Source organism: Arctopsyche grandis, chromosome 1 (genome assembly GCF_051622035.1).
Source record: "Arctopsyche grandis isolate Sample6627 chromosome 1, ASM5162203v2, whole genome shotgun sequence".
In the NCBI taxonomy this organism is placed as follows: Eukaryota; Metazoa; Arthropoda; class Insecta; order Trichoptera; family Hydropsychidae; genus Arctopsyche; species Arctopsyche grandis.
Genome location: NC_135355.1, coordinates 9178933 through 9201036, shown reverse-complemented (window position 1 = coordinate 9201036; position 22104 = coordinate 9178933). Strand labels below are relative to the sequence as shown.

At 31.7% G+C, this 22104-nt stretch overlaps 1 protein-coding gene across 2 annotated transcripts in view; it reads left to right on the top strand.

Moving 5' to 3' along the window:
- Sox102F (transcription factor Sox102F) overlaps positions 1-22104 on the top strand; it is a 202332-nt gene that overhangs the window by 35233 nt on the left and 144995 nt on the right. Inside the window, exon 3 of one of the 2 annotated variants that reach the window (XM_077436154.1) lies at positions 6058-6136. The exons of the other annotated variant lie outside the window; for it this stretch is intronic. The gene's annotated coding sequence lies outside the window, so the exon portion shown is untranslated. The remainder of the gene's footprint in view (positions 1-6057; positions 6137-22104) is intronic. 2 annotated transcript variants of the gene reach the window in all.

Below are 22104 nucleotides of genomic sequence, written 5' to 3'. Positions count from 1 at the left end.
ACTTTAGTCATGAAATCGACCACACACACATACGAAATTTGCACTCGAACACGACTGCTATTCGATTTTATTTAATTTATATATGTAGATACATATATATGTATACATATATGTAGAGCACTGGTTTTTATACCTTATTTATTATATTTCGGGGAATAAACAACTAATTGTATGGAATTTTGAGTAATAATTTCTAAATCTTATATTAGTCCTAATTTTAACTGATTAGAAGGTGTTTCCCCACGAAAAAATACATATATTATAAGATGTATTTTACTATGCGACCAAAAATGAATAGTTAAAAATTAGTACTGAGTGATGTTCTCTTTTCAATGATATCCAAAATTGAAACATTTATTGCATTTCATGTTTGGACAATAACAATTTGTAAATTAAGTCAAACATAAATAGTGTTTTTGGAACTGAAAATCGGACTTCCGCCACTTTCAAATATAACCGCTCAATTCCATGTTTTTTTTTTTCAAAAACATTATTATCTTCAGGGTAAAATTTTCAGCGAATGCCCTTACATGTTAATTTATTACGTTGAATATGAATTTTCAGAAACATTTCTATATCTTCGTTTTGTACGCGACTATTCGAATGACTTTTATTATTTAAATTGTAGTGGACCAGTCAGAAAATATAGCACTGGTCCACGGATTGGCAGTTGAAAGTCACTGGTATATAGTGAAAAACGAGTCGTAAAACGGACGCGTAATTCCAAACGGACAGTGAAAATGTCACGAATCGCAATTTCTCAATTGGAACGTCTTCTTAAATCGTAAAATATGCTTTTGCGTCGTGAAATATATATAAAAAAATATAAAAATAAAAATGTTCGATATATTTAAGTATTATATATTTTGAGTATAATTTACGAGCGCGATCGCATAATCACGCGATGCTCGGGTACGGCACACAAAAGGCTTTTTAATCTCACCCGTAAGAGAGAGAATCGATAAAAGTTAATTTATTTAAATGAAAAATACTTCATACACGTGTTAAATCCACGGCTTTGAATTGTTAGCGGGTCATCTTTGAGAACTATTCATTAATACTTACGTGTGTATGTGAGCGGACAACTGGTTTTATTTCCAGTTATAAAATACCTTGGGCCACAATGGGACTGAGCATCGTGTTTTTATTATAGATGGTTAAAATGCTTTCGATACTTAATCCACACCAGAATGAAAACGGACGGTTTAAAATATGCAGCGATAATTAAGATAAGCTTCATTTAGAAAAAAATCTATATCTACCAAAGGTTTTCGTAACGATAATACGGCGCCATCATTGCTATGTGAAAATGTTAATTGGTCTAACGGACGTATACAATATACTGGACATATATTTAATTCCATATTAATACGTCTGTATGTCTTTTTACGTTTCATTGTAGACCTGGATAAATAAATAGATGTTAGAGAGTAAATTCTTCACATTTCATTTTATTGAGCGTAATTAAATCTGTCTGGTTGGGAAATGCAGTGTAATGTGCGATCAAAAATCAACAATCAATATCCTGCAAATAAATGGTCAGCATCCTGTTTGATCCTGTCCGTTTCCGAAAGTTCTCCTACCACTTTCACGTCCATTATTAAATTTTGTTGTCCCCTGGACTTTTAAATCCCCCGTGCCCTATGTTTTTTCCCCTATTTCGAACGACACCCCTTATGGACAGCGAAGGCCAATTTTTCATCCAATTTCACCGATTGCGTTCACATCGCATACTCAACTGTATCAAAGTGTCATTTCAATAATAATTTGAAATCAAGTGAACGTAATCAATTTTGAAATAAAATCCATTCCTTTACTTATACATACTAGGTACAAATAAGAAGTAAAAGTATTATGAAATTGCAACGTCATTTTACGTTAAAAATTTTGAATATTTTATATTTTTAACTTTATTTGCGTAATATGTGTGTGTGTTAAATAATTTTATCGTATGCGATAAAAATGACGCTGATATGCAATGTAAACTGACCGAGACTCTTTTGGTGTTGGTACACATACTACATAATTTTCAATGCTCAAATCGTCGTCGCTCAAACTATTAAGTAACCTATTAACTTATTTATTAGAAAGAGTGTTTCTTTCGCGTTTAAAAAACTTGATATATGATAGTTATTTGAAAAAATATTTTTTTTTATATACATACATACATACATATATATGTATGTAGTACCTTGTCTATTGTTATCGAAATTTTGAGTACCGCATGTTTACAATAGCGTGTTCTATGAACTAGATATCAAACTCAATAAATATGTACATATGTATTGAAAGGGCTTGGTTGCTTATCTTTTGATAAAAATATTGTTTGAAAATCTATTGTATTCGATTTAATTCACAATTTTTTATATTAATATAATATAAAGTATTATACATGTAATTTAAAATTGGGTTCGCAATAATAGTTTGTGGTCATTGAAGAATCCACTATCATGAAATATAATAATTTTATTGATGAATACATTTTTCACATCAAAATTTGAAGTAATAAATAAATGTGTGTATCAAAGATATTTAGTATTATTCAGTTGTATATAAATTATTGAAGTAAAACTTTATTTGTAGTATTAGCTTGAGAATTGAATACCGATGACAGTGCTTATCATGTTTAGTTACACTTGCATTTAAGATACATTTGTTGTCCTTATCAAACCAGAGGTTAAAAATATAACGCTTTCTATGAGCAAAGGAAATGTTTTTTGTTTTTGATGCATAATAAAAACTGTGAAATCAATTAAAATGTCAGATGTTATTTAAATTTTTAATGTAATATCTATTGGAAAAAGTATTAATCGCAAAAAACTTTCTTTAATCGCAAAACACATCAATTTTTACATAATCTTGTAACTTTTCTTGTAACTCTTATAAGATAATAAATGGTTTCACAGAAGACCTTTGGATTACTATTACCACTAAATTTTTTAAACTAAATATCTGTACTGTCTATATTCCTCCTGGTAATTCTCACCAAACTCTATTAGTTACCCATTTAAATAAAGTATCTGATCTAATAACCAATTATCCAGAGGATCGATTCATTTTACTCGGTGATTACAATCTTCCCTCTATTGATTGGACAAAATACGACTCAAATCTGCATCTATTTCCTTCCAATTGTATTAATTTTTCTTCCCTTTCCTTTACTCAATTCTTATCTTATAATAAACTTTATCAATACAATTATTTGTCAAATACTAATAATCGTATTCTTGACCTAGCTATTAGTAGTTTCCCCTTATATATTTCTCGTGCTGACTCTACGCTAATCCATGAAGATTCTCATCATTTATCCTTTTGCATCTCAATAATTTACAACAAATCTTCACCCTTGAATTATAATTATAATAAAACTTTCCTCTTTAGAAAAGCTGACTATGCTACAATTATTCCAATTTTAAGCGATATCAATTGGAATTCACTTTTGTCCAATTTAAATATTGATTTAGCTTGTAAAAAATTTTACGATACCTTACAAAATATTATTGAATGCCACGTCCCTTTTACTCTTAAATCTAAGCGTACCAAATATCCCCCTTGGTTTACATCGTCTCTTATTAAAATAATAAAAGAAAAAAACAAATTCCATAAAAAATTTAAAATTTATTCAAATCCCTTAGATTATCAAAGTTTTTCACTATTAAGAGCTCGAATTAAAAAATATTCTTTAATCTGCTTTAGAAATTATATTTCTCTTATTCAAAATAATATTAAAACTAATCCCAAATCATTTTGGTCATATATAAATTCAAAAAAAAATACCTCCTCTTCATATCCTTCCGTAATGTATTATGGAAATAAGTCGGCTTCACATGGTTCTGAAATCTGTACCATTTTTGCTGACTATTTTGACTCCACTTTCAATAGTGATTCTACCATTAACCTTTCTATCTCTAATACAGATACTTCTTCTTGTAACTTATCTACTTTTCATTTTGACTTATCTACTGTACTCAGTCACATCAACTCTCTCAATGTTAATCTTGGTGCGGGTTGTGATGGTTTGCCTTCTTTTTTCCTTGTTAAATGTGCTGTCCCATTATCTCTTCCCATAACAATCCTTTTCAATCTTTCTATGTCGAACGGTAAATTTCCTGACTATTGGAAATTATCTTACATTACCCCTATTTTTAAAAAAGGTGATAAGAATCTTATTGAGAATTACCGTCCTATATCTAAACTATCTGTCATTAGTAAAATCTTTGAAAAAATTATCTATAATTTCCTTTTCTCCAATTTCAAAAACTACATTATACCTGAACAACATGGTTTTTTTAAGGGGAGATCGGTAGAGACTAACCTGCTTAATTTCACTAGTACTCTCACATCTTATATGGACAAACGAATCCAAATAGACGTCGTTTATACGGATTTCTCTAAAGCTTTTGATAAAATCAATCACAACCTTTTACTCAATAAACTTTGGTCCCTTGGAATCCGAGGAAATTTATTTCGTTGGATCTCTTCGTATATACTAAATCGTCACCAAATCATAATTCTCAATGGTTTTACACTTAGATCACTTAGACATATTCCTTCCGGTGTCCCACAAGGGTCGCATTTAGGTCCCTTATTCTTTTTACTCTATATTAATGATATCTCATACATCTTCAAACATTCCTTTATACTTCTTTACGCTGATGATTTAAAAATTTACAAACCTATATACACCATAGACGATTGTCATAAGATACAAGAAGATCTAGATAGATTCTCTATATATTGTTTAAATAATGATCTTTTTATTAATCTAGAAAAATGCTCTATTTTAAATTTCACTAGAAATAAGTCAATTATTACTAATCAATATCAATTAAATCATTCAATCCTTAACACGTCATCTTCTATTAAGGATCTTGGTGTAATACTCAATAATAAACTAGATTTCTCTGAACATATTTCTTTTATTACCAACAAAGCATTTAAATCTCTTGGATTCCTACTCCGCTCAACAAAACCCTTTAATGATCCTTATGTACTAAAATTACTTTATTTTTCCTTTGTAAGGTCTCACCTTGAATTTGTCTCAATTATCTGGTCACCTTTTTATTTATCCCATATTAATTGTATTGAGAAAGTTCAACTTAAATTTATTAAATCCTTACGCTACCTTTTTCCTACCTATACCCATTCTACTGTTTCCGACATTTTAAAAATCCTTTCTTTTAACAATCTTTCTGTCAGGCGACGACATTCTGATGCTATATTCTTCTTTAAGCTCATAAATGGTTTCCTTGATTGTTCTGATTTACTGAATAAGGTTAATTTCAGAATCCCAGTTCGATACCCTAGACGCGTTACACTCTTTTCACTTGATCCTTTCAATACTAATTCCCAAAAATATTTTTATCTGCAGCGCGTTTATCGTATGTTTAACGGAGAGCTGAATGAGGTTGATCTGTTTGGTATTTCCCTACATCAATTCAGGTCTAACATCAAGAGAATCTTGACCGATTGATTCATTTTTTCTTCTATTCTATTTTTCCAATATTTCCATTATTTTTATACTTTAGTTTAGTTATGTAATGTGCTATTTAATCATATTATAGCTTTCATTCCTTTCCATTTCATTTGTTTATTTTGTATTTACCTTTTTCATTTGTTTTTTATATTTGTAAATTTCAATTTCTTCTTATATTCTATCTTATAACCTTTTCCAAATATTTTAATACTATAGTTTAATTATGCAATGTACTACATATTTTGTCATGCCTTTATTCTTTACTTTTTAATTTGTTTTCCTTATATTTATCTTTTTCATTTTTGTAAAAATCTATTATTGGACTCGGGTGTTACATATATTATTTATTTACTTTTTGTGTTTTTTATACCTATCTCTGTACATCCTGTCTGTTGATTTTTCAATTAATAAAATAAATAAAAAAATAAAAATAATCTTGTAATTCTTGTAGGTATTTTTATTTTATCTTTTTCTTTTACAAAAACATTTAAATCAATAATTTTGTTTATTGAACAGCCCTTTAGAGTTCCTGAATTAGAGTTCACGTTTAACTGTTTCGCATTTTATCATTTTATTTGCAGTGTCGAAAGTCGAAGTGAGTTCAACCTATCATGTAGCTGTCATAAGGTGCTGCAAATCACTTGCGGAATGTTTATAAAGGTGAGTAATTTTTACATATGATATTGTTGCCAGATAAAATTATTTTTGTACCCAATTTATTGTTAGAACTTTGGAACTATTTATTGTTGGCGTTTGAAACGCGGATTTAATTTAATCTTAAATTTAGTATTTAATTTCGAGAAGTTAGCGTACATAGACATGAATTTTTAATCAAATTAAACAAAATCTTATCTAGTTTCGGTCAACACGTTTCGGAGGAGTTTTGCAACCATTATGGTTGCTTTAACAGCTGAACGTGCACCGCATCCGCAGGGCAGCCGCGCGATAAAATAACCCTAAAACGTTTTATTTTATTTTTATTTTTGAGTGCTGCACCGCTTTTCATTGGATATTTTTCCCCGATTTACGATACCTCTCGCGCTGGACCGATTGGCCGCGGTCAAAACATCGTCATCATCATCATCATCATCGTCGTCGTCATACCCGACGCGCTCGTCATCCCCCATCCCACCCACCCCCATGAGAGTTTGTTTTACGGTCGAACGTTTTACAATAACGAGGAAAGCGTAGCGGATACAAGTTTACGATCCCGAATGTAAAAATGTATTTAATATATTAAGAAATGTGTGTATGCGTCTGTAATTTATTTATATGTTTTTTTACTTTTCGCACATCCTATATGCCTTCTCCATACACAGGCGATAATCGGAAAACTTTACAGACGAACAGAAAAAAAATTCACCGAAAGCACTTTGTATTATTGGAATCTTACGCACATACGTTATGTTACTGTTACCCGGTCGCTTCAATACCGCTTCAGACACTGAAATATATGTATCTATGGAAGTTTTTATTTAGAGTTTCAGCATGGATACGCTCGTTTTTATACATGCATGTATTACATATTGTGAAAATGCTATAATACTTCATACATTTTATATATGTACATTTTATTGAACGCGATTAAGCACTGGTCCATTTCTGCGACATATTCAATTTATCTTATCTAATTTAGCTATAGTGTGTTTGTCTAGAGTTGCAGGATGATGCAGAAAATAAGGCTAAGCATTAAATACTTTAATCATGCTCGGTAAATGACGTTAAAACAAGCGTGTACGGCAGTAAAAAACCAGTAAGGGTTTTTTCCCGTCAGTTGGAAATGCGAAACTGATGAGTTTTCTCGCACACAGGTCCAAGTGGAAATGGGATTTTTATTTTACCACCACGTTATCCTTCCGCTTGGGCAGAATAGATAAAACAACATGGGCTATGGAGGAGGGTTGGAAGGGGGAGGGGGGTGGGCGAGGGCGAAAGGGCCTTAAAATAAAGTATAAATATTTGTAGTAGACTACGAGAACGTGTCCTGAATTATTCCCGGGAAGCCTTCGAGGAATCTTGGCCTGTAGCTCATCTTTCAATCGTCTCAAATGGATTCGAAAACATTTGGGCGCGTTTCAATATAACCGTAAACTGGAATGAATAAAGCCCACAGTTACCGGCGACCGTGGTCCACCGGTTAAAAACGACGTTTTTTCAATTCTGTGATATTATCACAATTTGTAAATGCAGTAGTTTATTTCAATGTAAATTTATGAGGAAAATTAAAAGTTCATTTCTCAAAAATGATATTCGTTTTAAATAAAGGCATCACGTCTAACCGTATTTTTTAAGACTTGTTATTTGTACCTATTTTGAAATTGGTCTGTTGTATATATTTAAATTGAATTTCCATATTAATTGTAATAAATAATCAAAAAAGGTGTGAAGATACTCCCAATTTGAATCCGCTGTGGGTAAATCGGCCGTGTTTGTTATTTCTTATCTACCTATAGTATATGTATGTATGTATACTATAGGTAGATCTTATCTACCTATAGTTAATTCTGCAAAAAGGATCCAAACTATGCGATTAATAGTTAATTGTAATCACGGCAAAGTCGTAAACCTTTCTACAACTCAGAAAAAAAAATACTATGTTTTACTAAATGTGATAATCGAGACTTTAAGCTTTGATTCTGTTGAAAATTTTAAACTATAATATGAAGAAAACGTATGCACTACATATATGTATATAATATGTAATGTGATAAATTTGTTATACTTATTGATAACTGTTTAATGTGATTAATCACACTGAGAAGGAGGCAGATTTGTGTTATGTTAAATTATATTATGTATGGTTTGGTTAAATTATCAATCACATTAACCAGCTATTATTTAAAATAATCTGATTCATCACATTGACGGTAATATAATAAATACATACATACATATGTAGGTATACAATTTAATGTACATATTTTGTGAATGCTATTTTTATATAGAATTTTTAATGTGTGATATCCATTTCGAGCGGGTAAACAATCGAACTTGACTATTATAAATTCACTAGAATTAATTAATTTTAAATTAATTCAATACAAATATTTACATATCGTTAATTAATAAACACATTTGGATCCGATCAATTAATCGATGGCGGCAATCGAAGGTCGTTTAAAAAATCTATGCGAATGGACACGTGTCGTTTATATTATTTCGAATTAGCCGGTGTGTATAATAGGGTGCACCTGTCGAACGAGTTGACTCGTCGCCGTTAACAGGTGAGGAGGCCCGTTATATTCGTATAGGCACAATGCAATGGACCGATTCCCACGACCACATATGTATGTATGTATGTATTCTTCCATTGCAAGCTCGCGAAATGATAAACGTTTTTCGTTGTACCCCCCAATCTATTGATAAAAAGCCAGAATCGATTCTGGTGCGTATGTAAATATTAAAAGAGTCATTATGTTAAATAATGCGACCCGAATACGCCGCCGAATAATAATAGCGATATTATTATTGAACGGCCAGACGGTCATTATTAATTCGCTTGATTGAGCAGGTATTGCGCAAGAAAGAGCGCAGATTTCACCGGTGCAATAATGACAGGCCTCGGCTGCAATGATAAATTTTTAACACAATGATAATAATGAGCGTTACCAAATTACCGCAGCCTACGTATATGTACCTTACCCGGGTCTTAGAAAGCGGTCGTTACGTACAAATAATTAATTGTACGACATCGCATTGGTCGTTGCGAATCTCGTTTCATCGCCGTTTGTACTCGGATTTGGTTGTGGTTTCGTAACGTGATGGTTTGATGCCTCTCGCGAAGGCTCTGTCGAAGGTTGAATGATTCCGAAGTCATTCATATGCACCAGTCATTGAGCTTTTTCTGAAATTTATTCACAGCATATGTATATACATACATATGTACCAGTAGCGTGCCGTGAAAATCTTTCTGTTTTTATCGAACACCCTTACTTACGTCCCCTTTGCATCCTGCTCGCGCACACGCGCAAACCTTTTTTTATATAACCAATAGACTAAAAGTAATAAATAAGTTTATTTTCAATTGGTAGTAGCATATATGCCCGGCGAAGCTCTGGCGGGCGAAAGTTTGTATGGGTGCACCTTGATCCCGAGTTATCTAACCTATTTCAAATCCAGCTACGGTCTAATTTATAATACCATGATATATTTAGTATATGGTAGACCAGGGATAAAAGTAACATTTTGATTTTGGGATTTTTTCTGATTTAACTACTAAATTTTCAATATAACAAACGTGGTCATAATGTAAACCATATACATATTTAGGTACATACACTGTATAGGTTTATTTATTTATTTTCTATTATTCATATAAAAAGAAGTAATAGAGTTAAATAGAGATTGATAAATTGTTACAAATGTCCCTTATCCCAGAACAATTGTTACAGAGACAGGTGACAATTGTAATAAACTGTTATTATAGACATACATATGTATTATGATAGGCTTGGTAATATAACATTCAAAATTTCAATGACATAAATTATAATGAAAACAACAATGTAAACGCAATTTATTTTATTTTATTTAATGGCACACATAATGGAAATAGAGTGAAATAAAAAAGATACAAATATAAAAGAAAATATTTAAAATCCTGCTTAAGTGAGCACCGCATGGTAAAATAAAAATAGCAAATATAAATAAAACAATGAATGACAATGAATCAACCACAGATTTGCTTCTTCACCTTAGACCTAAAAGTACTAATACAGTTAGAAAATAAATCAGGGCAATCATCTGTACAATTGTGAAGACGGCATATCCGTGCAATTGTACTATTAAATGAGGTATTATTATAAAAATTTGGTGAATAAAAAATATTTGAACGTCTGATGAACCAAGTATTGATATTAAAATGAATGTCTTCTAAAACAGGTGTATCAAATGCACCATTAACTACCTTATAAAAGAGTAATAGAGTAGAAACTTTTCTGCACTGGGTTTTTCTCCATTTTATGAGATTTAATTAATTTGTTTCTCTTTCTTGTTATTTGCCTTGTTTTTGTATGGATGCCTTTCAATTCAATGTTGTGGAATAAATTACACAAGGTAAACGAAAGCAAAAGTGTGCTCTTTTCGTGGCGCTGTCCACTACTTATTCTCACTTTTACTTTTCCAATCCCTTGTTTCCACTCGAGATATCATTCGTGATCTGTCTGTGCGGTTTCTATAATAAATTCAAATTTGTTTTTACTTCAATTTTATAACTATTGTGTAGGACAGTGATAATAGAACGGTTCGAATTTCACAAAATCTTTTGTGCGTATTGGCAATAGATCGATTATTTTATAGAAACATTATTTATTATAAAATTTTTAAATTTAATTATAGAAATGTTAAATTATTTTAGTTCGATGTATGTAAGTGTATTGCTGTTTTTTTATAATTGCAGATATCATACAAGCGAATAATGTTTATACCATCCGTTCAGTGAATATGAATCGGACTTCATAACAACTTTTTCGGTCGATCAATTTTTGATGGATATGCCAATATTTTTTTGCGTTCGTTGTTTAAATTTTTATTATAATCAATCAAGCGGACGTCGAGTGCATACAAGCAACAATGAAAGGCCACTCTCTATGTATCAAATTTTGCAACCTGTTCAATATATGTACGTACATATTACACATACATACATAGGTAGATGTTGGTAAGCGAAGGGTGAGAGGGTGTGAGAACACGGTGACCTTGTTCAATTTCGCTCTCACATTCACATGATGACAACGACGATGATGATGACGGTACGTACCACCGTTGAAAGCGTGATGTACCTCTTTTTATACGCGCAGACGTGCTGACAATGACGAAGCATTGCGATAGCGTGTACGGCCGGAATGATGATGCTATAAAAAATATATGTATGTATATATTTATAAACGTGGGGACTATACTTCTCGTTGGCCATAGTAGGTGCTGAATAAATCGATTGTCAGATAAGAAGCATAAAAAACGTGTACTCTTTGTTTCTACTACTGTGCCGGCCGGGCCTATTTGTATAATGACATCACACAATATAGATGTTAAAAAATGGTGGCCATTTTTTACATTTATGTATACATATGTATGCATACTGCCGTATCGTACTCGATCACAACGTGTCGTCGTCTGTTTCTGTTGGTAATTTGTTGAAGGCGCAGTTAAGATGTCGCCTTCACGCGTTTGTCGGCATTTTTACAATTTTTGAAAAATTATTCTTTTGCCCCAGCTGTGTGTGTGTACTTGTGTGAGTATGAATGATATGTGAAAAGTCATGGAATTTCATATTGCGGTTTCAAAAGCCATCCGAAGATGACCGGCGACGTACAGTCATACACGATGAAAGCTCGCATAAAAGCTTTCTAAGCTTTTTAATAAGAAGTGTTGAATTGAATTGATGTTTGAATACTACCATTAGGTTGACTAGTTAGTAGTGCAGATTTCACTAAATCAAAGAGTTGGTACTTTTGTACTGAGTATATTATATTATATTATATGAACATGGGAAGCATGGGAACACTCGAACAAATAATACGTACGGACGTTTGTATCGATACGGTAGCTACGGTTATTCTTCGTATAAAATATAAATAAATAAATTAGTACCCACATAAATTTAAAAAGCACGTTGGTTCGAAATAAGAGATATTTTTTTTTATTGAATAGTAAGGAACTTTTGTCGCATTTTTTGTATATGTATAGGTATAAAGAAAACATATTTATGTATTTGCATTGTACATATGAGCCGCTATATCTAAATAATATATCGTTTCTGTTGTGCGACAATTAAGTGATTATTTGCATTTTAAGGGTTTCCTTTTTGGATATTATTTTGAAAAATAAAGTTTTGGTGTTGCGCTTGAGAGCTTTTTGTTGGGAGAGCTTTCATTCTGTAAGATGTACCGTTGCAGTTCGGGCCGAAAGCCTTTTTCCGTGTCAAACAAACGTAGACTGCGAAGTGAAGCAGATAGCACAAAATATAAAACAGAACCTTTGAGTTTTCCGACTGCCGAAATGTACTTACATAGTCTACTGTATATATTTTTCGCTTTTGCATTATTTGTATTAAACTTTATATATTAAACAAACATGTGTACATATCTTTTAATAGTACAAACATGTTATACAAACATAATATATTACATCAAAGAATCTAGAATTTCAAATATTGTATTATACATACATATTAAGATCATTATATAACATTAGGAAAAACATACAGGAATCGATTATTAACATAATGATAAATCCATATTTACGTAGGTTTATATGTACATACAATTTTTTATTGAAAATGGGAGAGGCATATCAAAGGTTGGAAAAGCTCACAATGATCAAAGTAACAATTGGGAACCTTTGTGGAAAAATCATTTTTGTAATATTCATCAGTGCGGACGGCCGCAAAGGAAACACGGGACCACCCTCACAAAGAATACGTACATACAGGCGTTTGTACTGATACGGTAGCTATACATACATACATATATGATTGTATGTACTCGTACATGCTCGTATCTGTATGTAAACATAATACCAGCCGTTCGAATAATTTCTACGAATTCATCAAAGAGATGTTTGCAATTACAGGATTGGTCAACGACGGCCTTTTTCATATTTTTCCGTCGTTTTTTTTGAGAGTTATTATTTTGTTAGACCGAATGAAATGCGGTACGTCTCATACGATTCGTCTTTGGCATATAAAATTAAATATTTTTTGAAAATTATGAGTTATTTCTATTATTAAAAATAATAAAATTTTGTATTAATTATATACATACATATGTATATATGTAGGTACTAGATAATAATACTAATTATATTACATATATGTATACATGTGTATGTATATATATGTATATACATATATATGTATGTATATATATATATATATATATATATATATATATATATATATATATATATATATATATATATATATATATATATATATATATGTAATATCATTAGTATTATTATCTTCATATGTACACATATACATATATAATTCATATAAGTATGTATAAGTAAATCAAAGTGTTTCAGGATTATTTAGAATCATAATACAATGAACTAGTTATTTAATAAAAACAATTAATTGGGGAAGTATGTATGAACATATGCACATATGTACATATGTACATACGTAACCGGCCGTTATATTTTGAAAGTGGCGAAAATCCAATTTTCAGTTCCAAAAACACCATTTCTGTTTGACTTAATTCACAAATTGTTATCATTTCTTTTAATTCGATATATCTAGAATCTCGACAAAGCAGAATAAACGTCTTTACAGTCCACCTGTTTATTTAAATTAATTAAACGCAAAACATTATGTTTAATATTTTGCGAGATATTTCTCGAAAGGAAGAAAGTGGACATTTGCCACTTTCAAATATAAACGGCTCATGTTCCTATTTACACTGAATTTATCGTTAATCCATTTCATCGCGTTTCAATATTTTAAATAGTGTATTATAGCTATACATGTTTATATGTACATATGTATGTATTATATAATGTAGATAAACAAAAGTATATAGAAAAAAATTTCTCATCTTTTATCTTTGGTGGCGCTTCTACTTGTAAATAAAAGGAAAACGTATAGCAATAAATATCTACAGCGAGAGGGTGGGGTTCAATTTCATAAATGGCCATATGAACCACAATGGGTTCCGAGCGGTCTATAAAAATCATATTATCCGTCATAAATTCTAAATTTCCAGTTTGATCTGCGACATAAAACACGGGCGAAAGGCCACAATGGCCAGTTTCCCGCCACCTATCCATCCACCCGTGTACAGTACTTATTCTATCCTCGAGGCGTACGTGGCCAATTCCCCAGCGAATCTTCATCCCAAACTTGGTGAACCCCAATTTAAATCCCACCGAATAAAAGCTTTTATTATTATTATTAAGTATTTAATTGATATACATATACATATATATGTATATATGTACATTGGGCCGGATCGAAATACCTGAATTTTGGATTTCTATCGATAGACCCAGTGGAAAACTTGCGTCGTATCAATGTCCTGGGCCTTTACCAATCTCAGTATCTCGACAAAAATTTCGTGAAAAGTAGGCTTTTTACATATGTATTTACATATATATATATATATATATATATATATATATATATATATATATATATATATATATATATATATATATATATATATATATATATATATATATATATATGTATATATATATATATATATATATACATATATATATATATATATATATATATATGTATATATATATATATATATATATATATATATATATATATATATATATATATATATATATATATATATATATATATATATATATATATATATATATATATATATATATATATATATATATATATATATATATATATATATGTGTGTTTATTTTTAGAATAATAATTTTTTTTTGTTATTTGAAAAAGTTAACGATCAATATTCACCTATTTCAGTTAAATTGGGTCGATTATCATGAGTTTTAACAGATTAACGAGAATTCAAAGTGACTACCAGAAACTCTCTTACAAGGTGCTACGCCCATAGCGCTAATCTGTATGGCGAAAGCGTTTTTTAGTTTTTAATTTTTTTCATGTTCACTACATTAAAAATTTAAGTTGTTAAAAGCGAACAAAAAGTACTCAGGTATGTTTCTGTCTATTGCCTAGCTGCACATGTTATCATTATCATCATTTACAGCCATTCACCATCCACTGCTGGATGAAGGCCTCTCCAACATGCTTACAATCATCTCTGTTTTGATCTCAATCATCAACCACAATCAACTCTCATCCATTTCATCCCACACATTTTCCTTATTTCGTCAACCCATCTTCCTTGCGGTCTTCCATTTACCCTTTTACATTTTTTCGGGTTCTAACACTCGTTATGCCGAGCATGCAGAGTTCCATACATCTTTGAGTGCATTGGAGGTTAGTTGCACATGTATGTAGAATGAATGGCAGTTTCTGATTACTTTACATACATTATGTACATATGTAGTTTTTAGAAACTTGCTGTGTTAATGCGAGCAGCGAATATTGAATAAAATAGCCACTAATCCTACTAGTTAGTTATTCCTATTTTCTACATACATGATGGTTTAATGGTAGAATATTATATTCTTTCAAAATTTTCATCATTATTTCTGAATATCGTGCTACACAGTTTGAGATCATACTTTGTAAGTTGCCGCCCACAGGCGAGGTTCTTCCCCAGTTCAATACCCAATCGAAGTTGCCGGTGTATCTTCACTCTGTTCACCGGTGGCGCATAAATTCGCCGCTACAATATGTGAATCGGTTTTTTATTGGCCCGCTGGGAATCACCTTTGGCTCGAGCTCCTGACCCGCCAGAGCCGTGCTCTACAATTTTATTCCATTTCTTTAATTTCATATATTTTGATATACTACTAATAGTGTCACAGTGGGTATAATAATTTTCAACAGCAAAAAAGGTGACAATATACATATATATGTATATATAATAATATTTCAAAATCAAATGTATAAACATACACAATGTTTCCAGATATTTAAGCTCAAACGTGAAATATATCAATGATTTGATTGTAATTTAGTAAAATGGACCGGAAGGTTTGTTTGATGGAGTGCGGGAATAAAATGCGAACATTATATATTTTACGTTTTTACCCCATTCTAAGGGAAGTTACGACTTTGTGTGTCTCTTCCGTGGATTCCCATGGAAGTAATAGTGCAAACGTGGAGACTCCATACATTATTGCTCGATACTTTTAAAAGTTCGCATTGAATTTATGGTTTTCTCCCACAATTCGCGTTCATATTTTATTGAAACCAACATATACCCGCAAACACACACAAACAAACCCCCTTTTAAATATATTTATACATATTTATGTTGTAAAATCTTTATATATATATGTAGTTGTTGGTATACGTTTGATATAATTTTAGATTTGGCCGTATGTACAAATACAAGACACATTGGTATAAAGGAGAGCCGAAGAAGCAGAAAGCCCTATGAATAATATATGTCTTGATCTCACATAAAGGGTCCTTGTTGTGCTCTCTTTTCCCTTGTTTAGCTTTGGCCGGTCTTCGATTTGTTTGACCACTTAAGCTCAATAGGATTTTTTATTCATTTCTTTCACCCCCTACTCATACCCACCTCTCTATATGTATGAAGGAAAAATAAAAGCAAAAATAGAACGTGTCGATTTTTTTCTCATTAAAGTTTCATAGTTTTAATGTCGAAATACTGCTAATATCATTCAAAATGTTAGGTATTGAAAATTAAAATTAGCGTTGTATAAATAAACTAATAGACTAAGTAAAATAAAATACTCTAAGATCTTATCTAAAATAATAATCATGAAAGGCAACCGTTGATCTATTAATAAAAAAAACAACACAGATTTAATTACGTTTGTATGTATCAATTTAATGCTTCCTATTTAGGAAAATTGTTTTTTACATTGCGCATTTAAATAATAACCAACAAAGAGTGTGTTAATTAAATACATAATTGCAACGTTCCCAGGCATTATTCATTCATAATTACAACCATTATAAACGGATTGTATCCGATTAGTACGCGGTGGTTTTTTAATGCGCGTCGTAATTATAAACGATTTCATTGTTTATCTAATTGATTACATTTGTAATATAAAAGTAAGTGCGAAAATTAGATGCGGGATCTATGAAATCGTACTGTGGTTATGATTGGATTCGATGTATGTATTTTAAAAATAATGACTGTCCTTGTATTATTACCACCGGAGCAATATTAATAAAAGTTCCACTCTTAAGACTGTGTTGCAAGTGACTTTGTAAGGGATGAGCTTGAGAAGCCTTCCCAACGACGTACTGGAGAGGAAAAATCCTTACTCTGTGGACTTTATGACAAAACTTCCCTTTATACCGCCGGCGAATTATACGACGAGACAGGGTGTTCATAATTTTTGAAGCTTAAATATTATATATACGTATATTCGATTATAATCGATGGAGATTTCGGTTTATCCGAAACGTTTGCGCTCCTCTTCGGGTTCATTGTTTATTTGTTTTTTATTTGTGCGTATCTACATTATTGAATATATAAAAGTCAAGTGTGCCGCGCGGTGCGCAAATTCGCGATAAACATGACGCTTTATTTTTCCATAAATTATCAATTTTTATGGACGCGTAGTGATAATCTCCGCAAGGCTTTCGCAGTCGTAAAACTTTAACTCGATGCAATTTTTCCGTACAAAATGCTAATAATCTTCATAAAACTTTCGATGACTTTCACGATCCTGATCTCGATTTGCCATCCATTGAATGTTTAATGTACATACATATATGTATATATTAAGAAAATATATTGTATACATATATGTACTTCGCAAAGGTGCGTGCATCATTTATTTTTAATTATTAGCTGAGAATGTATTTATATTTATTGGTATATTCAAATATTTGTACAGATATTATTTAATGTGTAAATTATCATTATATATTTGACAGTTGTCAGTCATTCAAGTACATATATTTTTTTACATACATACGTATGTACATAAAATATAGAGTTATTCCTGAATAGTGTTAGCGGACTGCGCTAGATGGCAGAATCCACTACACTCCCAACAAAATAGAATGAATATAAAATTTTGTTTCTTTTGACATGTCTTTCTAAAATATTTGTCAATTTTGTTTAATTTTAATTAATTATTTCGATTGATACTTATAAAATAGTATTACCCAAAAGTTAATTTTCTCTGGTTCAAATGTAACATGTATTACATATTTACTCAAATATGTAGTATATTTCATAGTAATATATGTATATATTACATATTATATTTCAAATTTATTTCAATAGAATATAATTATTATATTGTATAATTAAGGTTTTTTTTACGAAAAATGTAATTAGTACAATACTTTCAAAACTGTAAGATGGGTTTGGTTCACATTGACGCCTGAATGACTATTCACGTAGTATGTACACACGACTTTTGCACATAACCATAGGATAAAGCTTGAGAGGAGAAGCTTTTATAGGAACGTTAATCTTCCTTGCGCCGAGACTCTAAGCTTTCATATTCTCCGTATGATGTAACCTTACCATCACAGCATCGTATACTTTGCTAGCACATTTTCTTTCTTATACTTTTCTATGACTTTCTTGACTTTTCTTTTATGCGTTAGTTATCCCAAGACGTTCACGTGTATCGGCTCAGCCATAGGGTGTGCTGGTGTGCACTCGGAATTCTTAGAGATTTATAAATATACGAAGGTTATAAAAAATAACCCTTTATCTTTTTTAGTCTGGTAAAATGACTCTTTACTTCCATTTCTTGCGTTAAATGTGGCGAAAAATATTCGACGCACGAAAATAAATACATATAGTTAGTAGGTATAGTAAAAAACACAATATATTATATTTATGTAAAGGTCTATTAAAAGCCACTGAAATTAAGTAAAATGAACCCTTCATACATGAAACAATGTATGAGCTGTATGCCGAAGCTATTTATAACTAAAAGCATATGCGGTGGTATTAAAATTTATTTTGCTTATTCTCATGAAGGGTTGAGTGTAAAAATAAAACAAAAAAATAATCTATATAAAGTTTGACGTCTTTAAAATTTTCTGAGCTTGACATATTATATTAACGAGAAATGATATACATATATTTTTTTATTTAAATTTGATAATCTTTGACAAGATTTATTGTGACCATATTTGGAGATGCATATGACTAAAATCGATAAAAAAAATAATCCATGTAAAAATTTATGTTGGGTACTCGATTGTTAAATATTCATTTTATTCTCACAATATAGTGGAGTACTGTGTGGAAATTTTACCCGAGCGCGCGAGAACCCCCGAAACCACCGACGATTTATAGGCAAACATCCGTGTGTGGATTACCCTTCTAAGCTTTCACCCTCGAAAAAGGGTTGGTCTATTTTTTAGCTGGCTACGTCCCCTGTATACTAAATTAAGGTGGCGTTAAGCAATTTGTAGCAGTTCGAAGACGATAAACACGGCGCGCGGGCAGATGATCTTGCTCAATATGCCGCAACCCACGCTAAAAAAATGTAAAAAGGGGTTGCGGAAGCTTCGAACCCCACGAAACAAAGGGTTGGGTTGAAAAAAACCCGCGAGAATTTTTTAGCCCTCTCCAAATTATTTTGAACTATCATATGGCTAGCACATGTACGGGAAGTGCGGAGCTGTTTGGAGATATATTTAGAAACGATTTTAATTAGAAAGTATTTGAACTTGAATTGTATGTAGTTTTGCTCAACGGAATCAACCTACTTTAGAATTCTACTGATGTATATCTATGACTTCTTGGACATTTTTTAAACGCAATGAGCTTTAATCGTTTAATACAAGAAATTTGAATCAATGACAATGATGTGTGATAGCCACACCAGTGTTGTCTCTTGTTAACTCGGTAATAATAGATGGGTATATACGAAATTATGTTTGTAAAATTGGGCCAAAACAAACAAAAAAAAGCGTGGAGATGATACGTTGACAGCTAGTCGGAAAATGCGTCATAGAAAATCCTACGAGGAAAATTTGATCGTGTAGGACGTGTTTTGTGTTTATTTTTGGTACATATTTATTATTTATATCCAGTACTTTCGTGCGTTTATTTCATTATATTTTACGAGTATCGGTTTAAATTCTTAAAACTCGACAATGGCTACGTCCACATTACCGATATCTACACCCGATATTTTCTAATTTTTCCATAACCAGTTCCTAAATAGCAACCACAGGTTTTCGCTTGTTGTTCTCGGTAGGCATATGTATAGATATATACATATATGTATATGTAGATGCATACTGACATAGAGAAATGTGTACTTGTACGATCATCGCGCGATAAGGATGCTTTGAGTTTCTCCAGTGGCGTACAAAGGCGATGAGCCGCCCCCGCGCCCCAAAATAGTCGCCACTTAATCGGCGATGGGCCGAAATAGAGCTGTCATAACCGCACTCCACTGGCAAACAACGGGCGCGTACTAAATCAAAAATAATTATTTTGAAACAAGCGCTTTTTTATTGCGGAACATCTTGTCAGAGACGGCACGCGACACTATCGGCTATCGCCAATAATCAAGACAAGTGCAAAAATCTCAACTTTGCTATTTTTGATGCGAAAGGATATGTTTCTTTACTTGATATGAATAGTAGTAGAAGTTTGGATTCATAGATTTGAATTCATCACTTTCAATTAAGTTCATTTGAAAGCAGTGGACTTTTTTCTGAAGTCTTTCAGGGTGATTTAGGTTTATACGTTTTTTATTAGGTCAATGTTTGAATGAAAGTTGTTACTTAATGAATCTATAGGTGATGTATTTAATAGAAAGTATGTTTTATTTATGTCTACAATATCTTAGAATGTGTTCGATATGGTTGAATACGTCACGAGGCACCACTGTGCAAAGTGATCCGTTCCGTACAGTAGAGTCATCCTCGGGGCATTATTATGTCTTTCGGCGGCTTTTAGTGAGCGTCGATTTGTGGCATTATAACATTGGGATTTATACATCTTTAAAGTCCAACATTTTAAGTGAATGCTTTATGTGAAAGCTCTACAAACAGCGTTTCTATTAGGGGGCCGGGCTCAACATTCCCCAGCACACGACGACTGTGAAAATAGTCTCCCGGCCGTTCAATAAATAATAAAAATATAATCTATTATATCCGTTGGATGTGCGCATCACAAATACACATTATAAATATATTCAGATTGATATTCGCGAGCGTAGGTAGTGATTTGCTTATTCGGTTTAGAAGAAGAAGCTTTTACAAATATTGTTTCCGCGTGTGTTGCGTTACCATTACGGAAAATCTCACCGGTCATCGTTACATCGACGGCTAATTGCAACAATTTGTGATTTCACAGTGTAATAATCGTGATTCATGCAAATTAACTAACGAACATACGTAGATACATAATAATGCCACAATCGATTGTCGACTATGTCCGATGAACCAAAGCGAAACATTTGCCCAATCAGCGATTCGCGTTGACCGTTTATTGTATAAAAAGAGCGTGTGGTGCACTCGTAATGTGTTTTAAATTAACGAAACCGTGTGCTTACAATAATATAAAATGGAAAAATCTGGTGTGTGACTGATGTACGATTTATGTGGAATTGTAGAAATAACCGTTGAACTTCCGCTCTCAATAAATCTGTTACAAATTCATAATATCCACACGCCTTATTATTGTCTTCATACTGTTTAATTTTTTTGTTTGAAATGTATATAATTCAAAATAGGCATTTAAATAATATGAATATTAAGGGTAATAAAATAACTTTTGCCTCTAGCGCATGTCTTTTCTGTAATAGTTATTTAACATGTTAAAAAGGGGGAATATTGTATTTTCAAAATTCAAAAATAAGTCCCCTCTCCCTATAAAAAGGTCCAGAATTATTGTTTTCTCAAAGCTTGAAGTGGATTCATCTATAGGTAAATCCGGTTCTGTCTGAATTTCATTATTTTTCAACATTTTTGCGCACTGCAGCCCGCGAACAATTTGAAAATAGATAAATTGGACCTTCTGTCAAAAAGGAATAAAGTTGCTATTTCATTTTGTTCGTATTTCACATAACTTTTAATTAATTTTAACTAA